At 43.8% G+C, this 10,031-nt stretch overlaps 1 pseudogene; it reads left to right on the forward strand.

The window, feature by feature from the left end:
* The first annotated feature begins 7,725 nt into the window (after positions 1-7,725).
* LOC125417171 (LIM domain kinase 2-like) lies at positions 7,726-9,491 on the forward strand (annotated as a pseudogene).
* Positions 9,492-10,031: the final 540 nt, after the last annotated feature.

Raw genomic sequence — 10,031 nt, forward strand, 5'->3', positions numbered from 1 at the left:
CTCATATGTTACAGTTGTGTAGCTTGGTCTTCTTGTGGGACTCCTAATGGGGAGCAGGGGAGGATTTTGACTGTTACCTGCTTTTGGGACTCTTTCCCTCTGCTAAGTTGACTTGTCTAGCCTTAATAGGAGAGGAGGTGTTTAATCTGACTGCAGCTTGATATGCTATGTCTGTCTGATATTCATAAGAGGCCTCCTCTTTTCAGGAGAGAAAGGAGGAGTAGACATGGGTGGGGAGGGATTCTGGAAGGAGAAGAGGGAGGGGAAGCTATGATTAGGCTGGAAATACTTAATTAAAAGTAAATAAAATAAGACTAGAGAGATGCCTTAGTGGTTAAGAGCACTGACTATTCTTCCAGAGGTCTTGAGTTCAATTCCCAGAAACCGCATGATGGCTCACAACCATTCATACTGGGATCTGATACCCTCTTTTGGAATGCAAACAAAATACTATATATATATATATAATAAGTAAATAAACAAAAATAAATTAAAATCTAAATTGATATTATTGCTCAAATTTTTTATAAACTTTTTAATGAAACTTACAAATCAACAAAAATATCACACCTTTTATTAGATACATTTCCACCATTTGAATGTGTGATTATTAATAAATTCATCTCCGTCAACTTTCTATTTGTTTTTAAATTACATCTGTTGGCTCTTTGTCCTTCTATCTCTGCCTTCCTTTTGCTAGATTAATCTAGTCTTTGTGTAGTTTCAATTTTATGCAAAAAAAAAGTTTTACTGAGAAATCACACACATACCATTAAGCCAGCTGTTCCAAGACCACAGTTCAGGGTTGTTTTGTTTTTTTTAACTAAACTTGGAGTTGTTCACCCACCACTTATGTCTGACTCTCCATACATCCACCATGAAAAAGAGACCTCACCAAATAGCTAGGACCATCTTCCTCTTCTAGTCAGGCCCTAGCAGCGCTCACTGTTCTTTCTCCTCCTCTTCCTCCTCCTCCTCTTCCTCCTCCTCTTCCTCCTCCTCCTCTTCCTCCTCCTCCTCCTCCTCTTCCTCCTCCACGTCCTTCTCCTCCTCCTCTTCCTCCTCCACCTCCTCTTCTTCCTCTCCTTCCTCCTCTCTCTCTCTTTCTCTCTCTCCCCCCCAGTGTCTATGTGTGTGGTGTATGCATTCATGTACGTGTGCATGTATATATACACGTGGAGAGGCCACAGATTTACAGCAGGTGTCTTCTTCGATCTTTCTTTATGTAGTATGTTTAGACAGGGTTTTTCACTTGCTGATTCAACTAGTCAGCCTGGTCCAGGGATTCCCTGTGTCCTGAGTCCTAGTATTTCAGTTGGATTGTCATGCTACCCTGGCATTTACATGAGTACTGTGGACCAGATCTCTGGTCCTCACACCTATACAGCACAGGCTCAAATCACTGAGCCATCTTCCAGCCTGAATCCACTATTCTCCTGTCTGTATGGACTTGAAAATGATGCTTCTCATTCTATGGACTGGTTTGTAGTTTTTGTTAGTGTTCATCAAAGCACAATGATCTTCAGACACGAAGTTCACCTTGGTAATTTTCTTTCTGCCACTTGTGTTTTGGTACTGTATCTAGGAAGGTACTGCCCTAAAACATCACAAATATATACTTAGTATTCTTCTATGAGCGATTGTGTGAATGTCTTTCATTGTGTGGATGGCACATTTGAGACAGTTTTTAATATAGGGCATCTGGTTTTATTATTTTGCCTCTGAACATTCCCCTATCTCACCAATTATTTAAAAGATTCTTCTTTCTCTGCCTGATAATCATGACTCCTTTATCTAAATTAACTGTATGTACAGGTAAGGGCTAATTTTTAGATTTTCAGCTTTGTTCTATCATCTATGTATAATCTGTGCAAACACACACACACACACACACACACACACACACACACACACACGTACTGGTCTGTCATCTACCTTTACATGTCTTAGTACACCACAGTCTTAATTTCTATACTTTTAAGTAAGTTTTAAAGCAAAGAACTATAAGTCCAGTTTTGTTCTTATCCAGCTAACTGTGGTTATTCTGACTCACATGAATTTTAAAATCATTAGTTTATAAAAACATAATCTGGCCGAGATTTTGGTAAGAATGGAGTTAAACCTTTAGGTCTTCAAGAAGAACAGAGGGAGATTCCGGCAAAGATGTGCAGCTGACTGTAATGTACTACAGCAGCGTGGGAACCTTTGGTTCCTCTGCAGCTGTGTCTCTCCTCCCTGTGGGTCGCACCGACTCCACCTTTACACAACATATGCCTGTCGTGCAGGCTGCTATTGCCCCTCTATGAAGTTGCCTCATAAAACAAATATGGAAAAATTGAGTGGGGTGGAACACAGCGCAGAGTCTGCCCAGTGTGATGCATCATGCTGTGTTTGAATCTGAACACCAAGAGAAGGGAGTTTGCAAATCAAGACACACCAGCACTGTCCTCCTGCTGTCTTTGCAGTGGCTCCAGGCTCCAATCAGTGTTGTTTCTCCCTGAAGATTCCTTATACAGTCTAACGTAGTTTTGTTTCCACCCCAAGCTCCCCACAGTGATGCCTGTAAGGCAGATCCCAGAGTATCAAGATCTCCCAGTTTTGATTGCTCTTGGGACATCTCATCCTCCATTTCCAAAGGACAGTTCTTGTTGGGTATAGAATTCTGTTGTTTGTTAACTTTCATCTTGGTTTTAGAATTTTCTACAGGAGTAGAATACATGGTAGAAAGTCTTTTTCTTTCAGCTTTTAGAGTTCCTTGTCACGCCTTCTGGACCGCCCGGTTTGGGTGAGAACTGTTAGTCTTATTGAGTATCCCCAGGGCGTGGTGACATGCTTTTCTACTGTACTCAGGATTGACTCTGACTCTCTCTGTCTCATCCACAAAAGCCCATGACCCATCTGAATGGTGAAGTCACTATCTGTACCAATTTAGGACAATAAGAACATGGTTTATTTAAATATTCTTGGTGTCTCCTTTTGAATATGGAACTAGCACTATGTAAGTTTTTGCACACTCAATGGAATCTCATTGGTCTTTGTGTCTCTTTTCTTCTTCTGTCCCTTTTCTGTCCATGCTTCAGACTGAATAATCACATTGGACCTGTATTCCAGGCCTCACTCCTTCCTCCACCTGCTTTTTTTTTATTAGTCATCATAGAACATGGCTTACTTCCCTGTATGCTTTTAAGATTGTCTCCTTATGTTGATGCCAAGCCATCTGCTTATGGTGTGACTTGGTGTTGCCATCATAATTTCTCATTTTTGCGTGTTTTAATGAATGTGTAAATTTATAATTTCCCTCTAGTTGAAAACATTTCAGTCATTACTTAGATGATTTTTTTCAGAGCCCCTCTTCAGGGACTCACGTAGAAATCAAGCTGCTGGGCAGTGAGGATCATTGTCCTTGCTCATGTTTGATCTTAGGCCATTTCTCCTCTTCATTTTAAAAGTTTACTTGTTTTTTTCTGGAGTGTCTATTATTCCACTGGTTCTGCTTAATGTGTTAGAGTTTTCATTTCTAAAATGTAACTTGAAAATTTTGTATCTTCCACATCACCACTCTTTGAACATATAGAACATAGTTTTAGTTTTTATTCTAATGCCTGTGGATTCTAACATCTGTGCCATTTTGAGGCCAATATTAATTAATTTCTTTTCATGCTCATTAAAGTTGTATTTTTCTTTTTCCTGGTAATTTTGCTTTCATTTTATTTGCATGTGTGTATATGCCTTGCTGTGTGTGGATATGTGCATATATATGTGAGTGTGTGTATGTATGCCTATATGTGTGTATGATGTATATGCAAACGTGGTGGGGATAGACATGTAGAGACCTGAAGAAGGTGCTGGGTGTTCCCCTCTGTCAATGTCTACCTTGTTCCTTTGAGACAGATTCTCTTTCTGAGCTCAGAGCTCACGTTTATTGGCTTGGCTGGCAGCAACAGTGATCTAGGGATTCCCTGTCTCCAGTTACCTCAGTGCTAGGAATGCAGATGTTCAGGGGACCATATTCAGTTCTTATGTTTATGCTGAAATACAAACCAATATTTATTTGTTTTTTGTTCATTTAATTACTTACTACTTTAAAATGTTTTGACACAATATGTCTCAATCATGTCTTTCCCCTTCCTCAATACCTCCCAGATTCTCTCCACAGCCCTGCCCAGACAATTTCATGTTCTTTCTCTCTCTAAATATTAACCCCCCAATTGAAATCAAAAGAAACAAACAAACAGAAAATATAATTAGACAAAAAGTACTAAACCAAACTACACAAATCAAAAACCATGGGCACACAGGTACGTACAAACATGGAGTCCGTTTGTGTTGGCCAACAACCCCTGGGAACAGAACCTTCTCTGGATTATATCTGATATAGCCAGTAACACACTGTTGGAAAAACTGATTTTTCCCTTTTCCAGCAGGTATCAATTACAAATATCTTCCTGGTTGTGGGTGGGACTTTTGATCCACCTCCCTTGCTGTGGGATTTTGTCTGGTCTGAGCCTATGCGGATCTTGTGTGTGCTGTCACAGTCTCTGGTAGTTCCTATGTGCATCGGTCCTACCGGGTCTGGAAAGCACTGCTTCCTTAGAGTCATCCTTCATCTCTGACTCTTAAGATCTCTCGACCCCCTCTTCTGCATAGCTCTCTGAACTCTGAGGGGAGGGGCTTGACTTGATGAAGATGCCTCGTTAGGAATGAGTGCTCTGAAGTCTCACACTCTGTCCAGCGCCCAGCTGTGGGTCTCTGTATTAAGTACCATTTACTTCAAGAAAAGTTTCTCTAGTGAGGGCTGGACAGTGCTCTGATTTATGGGTATGGCGACATGTCCCCAGAAGTAATCATTTCTAGGTTCCTTTAGTTGAACAAGAGGTAGGGCATGAATGCAGAAGGGGGCTTGTGAGAGCAGAGGAAGGGACCGTAAGAAGGAAGAGGGTGTTGTGGAATATGCGTGACATGAAGGTCGGAGGCCAAACACAAGCTTCCCCCTTGCCCTTGTTCCTACCACAGTCTTGCAGCCCAGGCACCATGCTGGAGACATGCAATGACTGCTTATCACTTGCTTTTAGATGCCAAACATGACCTTGCCGTCACTGCCTGAGCTCTTTCTGCCACATGGTGGGTGTCCACGGTACCTGGCTTTCACATGCCACTCTTTGGAGTCTGGCGTATGAACTGGGCTTCCATAAGTACATCATAGCTTTCCTAATTATCTGTGCAACTTCATTGCCAGTGACTTCTGAGTGGGGGCTACCTGAGGTTGTTTAGTGTCCTAGTCTTTACTCTGGAAGCTGGAAGTAATTTAATCTCACATGGGTTGGGGGCAAACTGTTCAGAACTAATTCTATTAGACAATGCTGTGAATCTAGGGTAAAATGAACTAAAATCATAGAAATGCCCAGTGACCCTTACATACATAGTACCGCCTGGTGACCCTCACATACACAATATTACCTCGTGGCTCTTACATACATAGTATGCCTGGTGACCCTTACATACACAGTACTACCTGGTGACCCTTACATTCATAGTACTGCCTGATAACTCCATAGATCATTTCAATCTTTGTAATATAACCTCATTTACCCTTTCCAAATTAGCATAACTTGAAAATGTTATTTATTTCGTTTTCTTGTATATGAGTGCATGCATGTATGCATATGTACAAGTGTGTATTTGTGTGTGTGTGTGTGTGTGTGTGTGTGTGTGTGTGTGTGTATACATGTGGAGTTCAAAAGTCAACCCCATGAGTCATTCCTTGAGAGCCATCTGCCTTGGCTTTTGAAACAGGGTCTCTCACCAGCTCAGAGACTCAGCGATCCTCCTGCCTCTGTTTCCCCAGCACTAGGGTTGCAACTTTACATAATTACCCTTAGCTTTTTACATGAGTGCTTGGGCTAAAACTCAGTTCCTCATGCTGGTGTAGAAAGCACTTTACTGAGCCCCTTCCCAGCCCCTGCCATTTCACGTTCTAGAGAATTAACTCATCCAGCTGTGGTTCTAGATCTAGGACTTTATCCCCCGACTAATACGATCCATGCCATCCCTGCATAAACCATGTTTCTGAAACTTTGAACTGCTTTTTTTTTATATCCAAAATTTAACTAACTTGTTACCACCAGAGGAATCAAGCTGGAGGCTTTTATAGGTATGGCTTTTTTTTCTTTCCTTCATTTTTTAAAAAACCGTGTGATCTCTAACTCAGTAAAGTCCTTTGACCCCATTGCAGATGGCTAACTCATTTTCTAACCCAGGGGGAAACACCAACAGTTCCGATCTATCTTTCAGAAGCTGCAGCCAGAAGAAAGGTTAGGGGAGGTAACTTGTGAATCTAATTACTTTGCCCGCTGTCTATGACTCAGATCAAACACCGTTTTGTCCTCTCTTTCCCCTTTAGGGGGGAATTAATTAGGCTCTAATTACACTGACTGAAAAAATAGAAGCTACAATAAAATTATTATTTTTTTTTTAAAAAAAGCCATTAACAAGGTCTGTGCACAGAGCTCATTATGACCTAGGGAACGAGACTCATTTGGATTTTATGGCCTTTTCCATTTGCATTTTTATTAAACTCTTTCTTACCATCCTCAATATGTCTTCTGTGCATGATATTGCCATCCTTGGGAATTTCCAGGTGTGTTAGATTAGATGCTCGAAGCTCCCTCACTCTCTTCGTTTCCAGTCAAAGTGTGTTGTTCCCACGGAGCACATTCATCATCATCGCCCCTTAAACTGATTTAAAAGTTCATACTGATTTCTTTTCCCAATCTAGAAGGTAGTCTAAGTTGTTGGGGCTTCTGGTCCAGGTGAATTAGATGAAAGCTAGAGTTTTTCTTCTGCGAAGGAAATTTGAAGAATTTATTCCCACCAAGACATCTCACTGTAGAAAGGGAATTAGATCCCTCCCTCTGTTGGATGGAATCCAGCTGTGTAGGCTAAGTTGTTGGGCAGTGGGGAGATTTCCAGAAGAATAGTGTGACAGGTCCTCTTACCCTCACCACCATAACACAAGTCACATGAACCAGGACACAGGTCATAGCTTTAAATAGAAAACTATCCCAGGAAGAGGTGTGGTTTTCCTCTAGGTGTCACAGTGCAGAACAGGGGTGTGCCTCTCATCCAGACCCCAGGCTCTCCTTTATCACATACAACCCCACTCCTGGAATAAGGATAACCTTAAGAAATCTGAAGTCAAGCACTAGGCTAAGCACTGAGAGTCTAGTTGAAGACTGGGATGAAGGATTTTATGTACAGGGGTGGGGGTCACTATCATGATGGGGAAATGCACAGAAACAGTTGACCTGAGCTTGTGGGAGCTCATGGACTCTACACCCACAGCTAAGGAGCCTGTATGGGACCGACCTAAGCCCTCTGTGTGTGGGTGACAGTTATGTAGTTTGGTCTGTGTGTGGGGACCCTTGTAACATGAGGGGCCTGCTTGTTGGGGTTTCTGTCCTGCCTGATACCCCATATCTGGCAAGCTCCAAAGAAAATCACATAGAGATCTCCATAAGTTATAAAACTGATTGGCCCATTAGCTCAGGCTTCTTACTAACTCTTATAAGTTATATTAACCCATTATTCTTATCTATTTTAGCCACATGACTCAGTACCATTCTCAGCCGGGCAGATTACATCTTGCTTCTTCTTCAGAGTCTGGGCAGGAGTGAGAGGAATGGGTTTCCTACTTCCTAGCATTCTCCTGTTCTTGCTAACTCTTCTAACTATGCCACCACCGTGCAAGTGAAAGAGGTCAACCAGATGCACATGAGTCCCAACAATCATGATGCCATCCACCCTGGGGACCAAATCCTGGTAAGCAATGGGACCTCTGCTCAGACTCTTTGAGTGGAGGAGGAGGAGGATGTTGGTGTGGGACAATTCTATATTCTGTCAATTATGTTTTAAATAAATGCTGATTGGCCAGTAGCTGGGCAGGAAGTATAGGCCGGACAACCAGGCAGAAAGTAGAGGTGGGGCAATGAGAACAGGAGTATTCTGGGAAAAAGGAAGCTCTCTCTACAGTCCTGTCCAGACACCAAAGAAGCAGGATGTGACCTGCCCCACTGAAAAAGGTACTGAGCCATGTGGCTAACATAGACAAGAATAATAGGCTAATATAAGTTATAAGAGCTCATACGAAGCCTGAGCTAATGGGCCAATCAGTTTATAACTTATGGAGACCTCTGTGTGATTTTCTTTAGGGCTTACCAGCTGTGGGAACTGGGCAGGACAGAAACCCCAACAAGCAGGCCCTCATGTTACAGGATGTTATTAGCTAGACAGCCAGACACTTCAGATACTAATTGAACATGACTCTGGTCCCCAGTGCCTGGACCAGCTGCAACAAGATACCAGACTATCTCCCACATGCAAAGTATGGACATGCTCAGCACCACGGACACCAAGGAGAATCAGGAGAGGACACTGAGGTATTCTCTGAGGTGCAGTAACAGCATCTCCAAGTCTCCTGAGGAGCCCCTGCTCCTCAGCCGTGACATCAGCCACCTGAAATCCCCATGCTACTCTAGCAGCTGCTCCCAGCAGATCTTCCGGTCCTGTTACTTGGCCCATGGGGAGGTCCTGGGAAGGGCTTCTTTGGGCAGGCCATCAAAGTGACTCCCAAAGCCCCACAGTGAAGGAGTTAATTCATTGCGATGAGGAAACTCAGAAGACTTTCCTGACTGAGGTGAAAGTGAAGCCTAGAGGTCACCCTAACGTGTTCAAGTTCATTGGTGTTCTGCACAATGCCAAGACACTGAGTCTGCTGGTGGAGTACATTGAGGGGGGCACACTGAAGGACTGTCTGGGCAATGGGGACCCGTTTCCCCTGGCAACCGAAAGTCAGGCCTGTCAAAGGCATCTCCTCTGGAATGGCATATTTGCGCCCAATGTGCATCATCTGCAGGGATCTGAACTCACCCAACTGTCTCCTCAAGCTGGATGAGACTGTGGTAGTAGCAGACTTTGGGCTGTCACATATTGTAGTAGAAGAGAGGAGAAGGCCCCCAGGAGAGAAAGCCACCACTAAGAAACATACATTATGCAAGAGTGATTGTAAGAAGCACTACCCATGGTGGGAAACCCTACTGGGTGACCTCTGAGATGCCGCATGGCAGGAGCTATGAGAGACAGTAGATGCCTTCTCTTTTGGTATTGTTCTTTATGAGATTATTAGACAGGCAGATGCTGATCTTGACTGTCTGCCTCACACACTGACTGGACTTTGGCCTCCTTGCAAAGCTTTTCTGGAAGAAGTTTGTCCCAATAGACTGCTCCCCCCCTAGCCTCTTCCTATCCCTCCTCCTGCTTCTATCTACTGCAAACTAGAGCCTGACAGCAGATGGGCATTCTCAAGGCTGGACCACGGCTTTGAGGCCCTGTCTCTGTATTTGGGAGAGCTGGCCACCCCACTGCCCACAGAGCTGGAAGAACTGGACCGCACTGTGATTGTGGAATACAAGCTGACCCAGGACTTGTCACCCTAGCCCTGGTCCATCCCCCTGTAGGAGGACATTCCACAGCCAACATTGCCCCCTCTGTGCCCTGTCCTTGCTATGAGCAGACCTTCCTAAGCTTCCTGTGGATGGACGGCTTGCTTAGGAAGCAGAATAAGCCATCCCTACTACCTCCCCAGGAGGCATGCAGGTGCAGGGAACCACTTCTTCACAGATGCTGTGGCCTGGTTACTATCTACAAATCCAACACTCACCTGAATACTGTGAAGAAGCTAAAGAGAACCTGGACTCTAGATTAGTCTGTTACTAGGGACTACTTGGGACCTTTGTGCCCGTGAGATTCTGGGAGGCTGTAGCTTTCCACTAATCAACATGGCCTGGGCCTGCTGGGCAGGAATGTACTGGCCTGAGACCTCTGGAGTCTCTGGTTCTAGCAAGGTGCAGGACTCCAAGTAGTAGTGTGAGTGACCACTGAGAGCCTTCAAAGCATGCCAAACGACAGCAGTGTTTCCTCCTCCACTCCAGGCCCTGCCCTCTGGAGCCGGTTCTGAAGAGTACTCAGTGTGTGGC

The sequence above is a fragment of the Myodes glareolus genome, chromosome 7 (genome assembly GCF_982192425.1).
Source record: "Myodes glareolus chromosome 7, mMyoGla1.1, whole genome shotgun sequence".
Taxonomy (NCBI): domain Eukaryota; kingdom Metazoa; phylum Chordata; class Mammalia; order Rodentia; family Cricetidae; genus Myodes; species Myodes glareolus.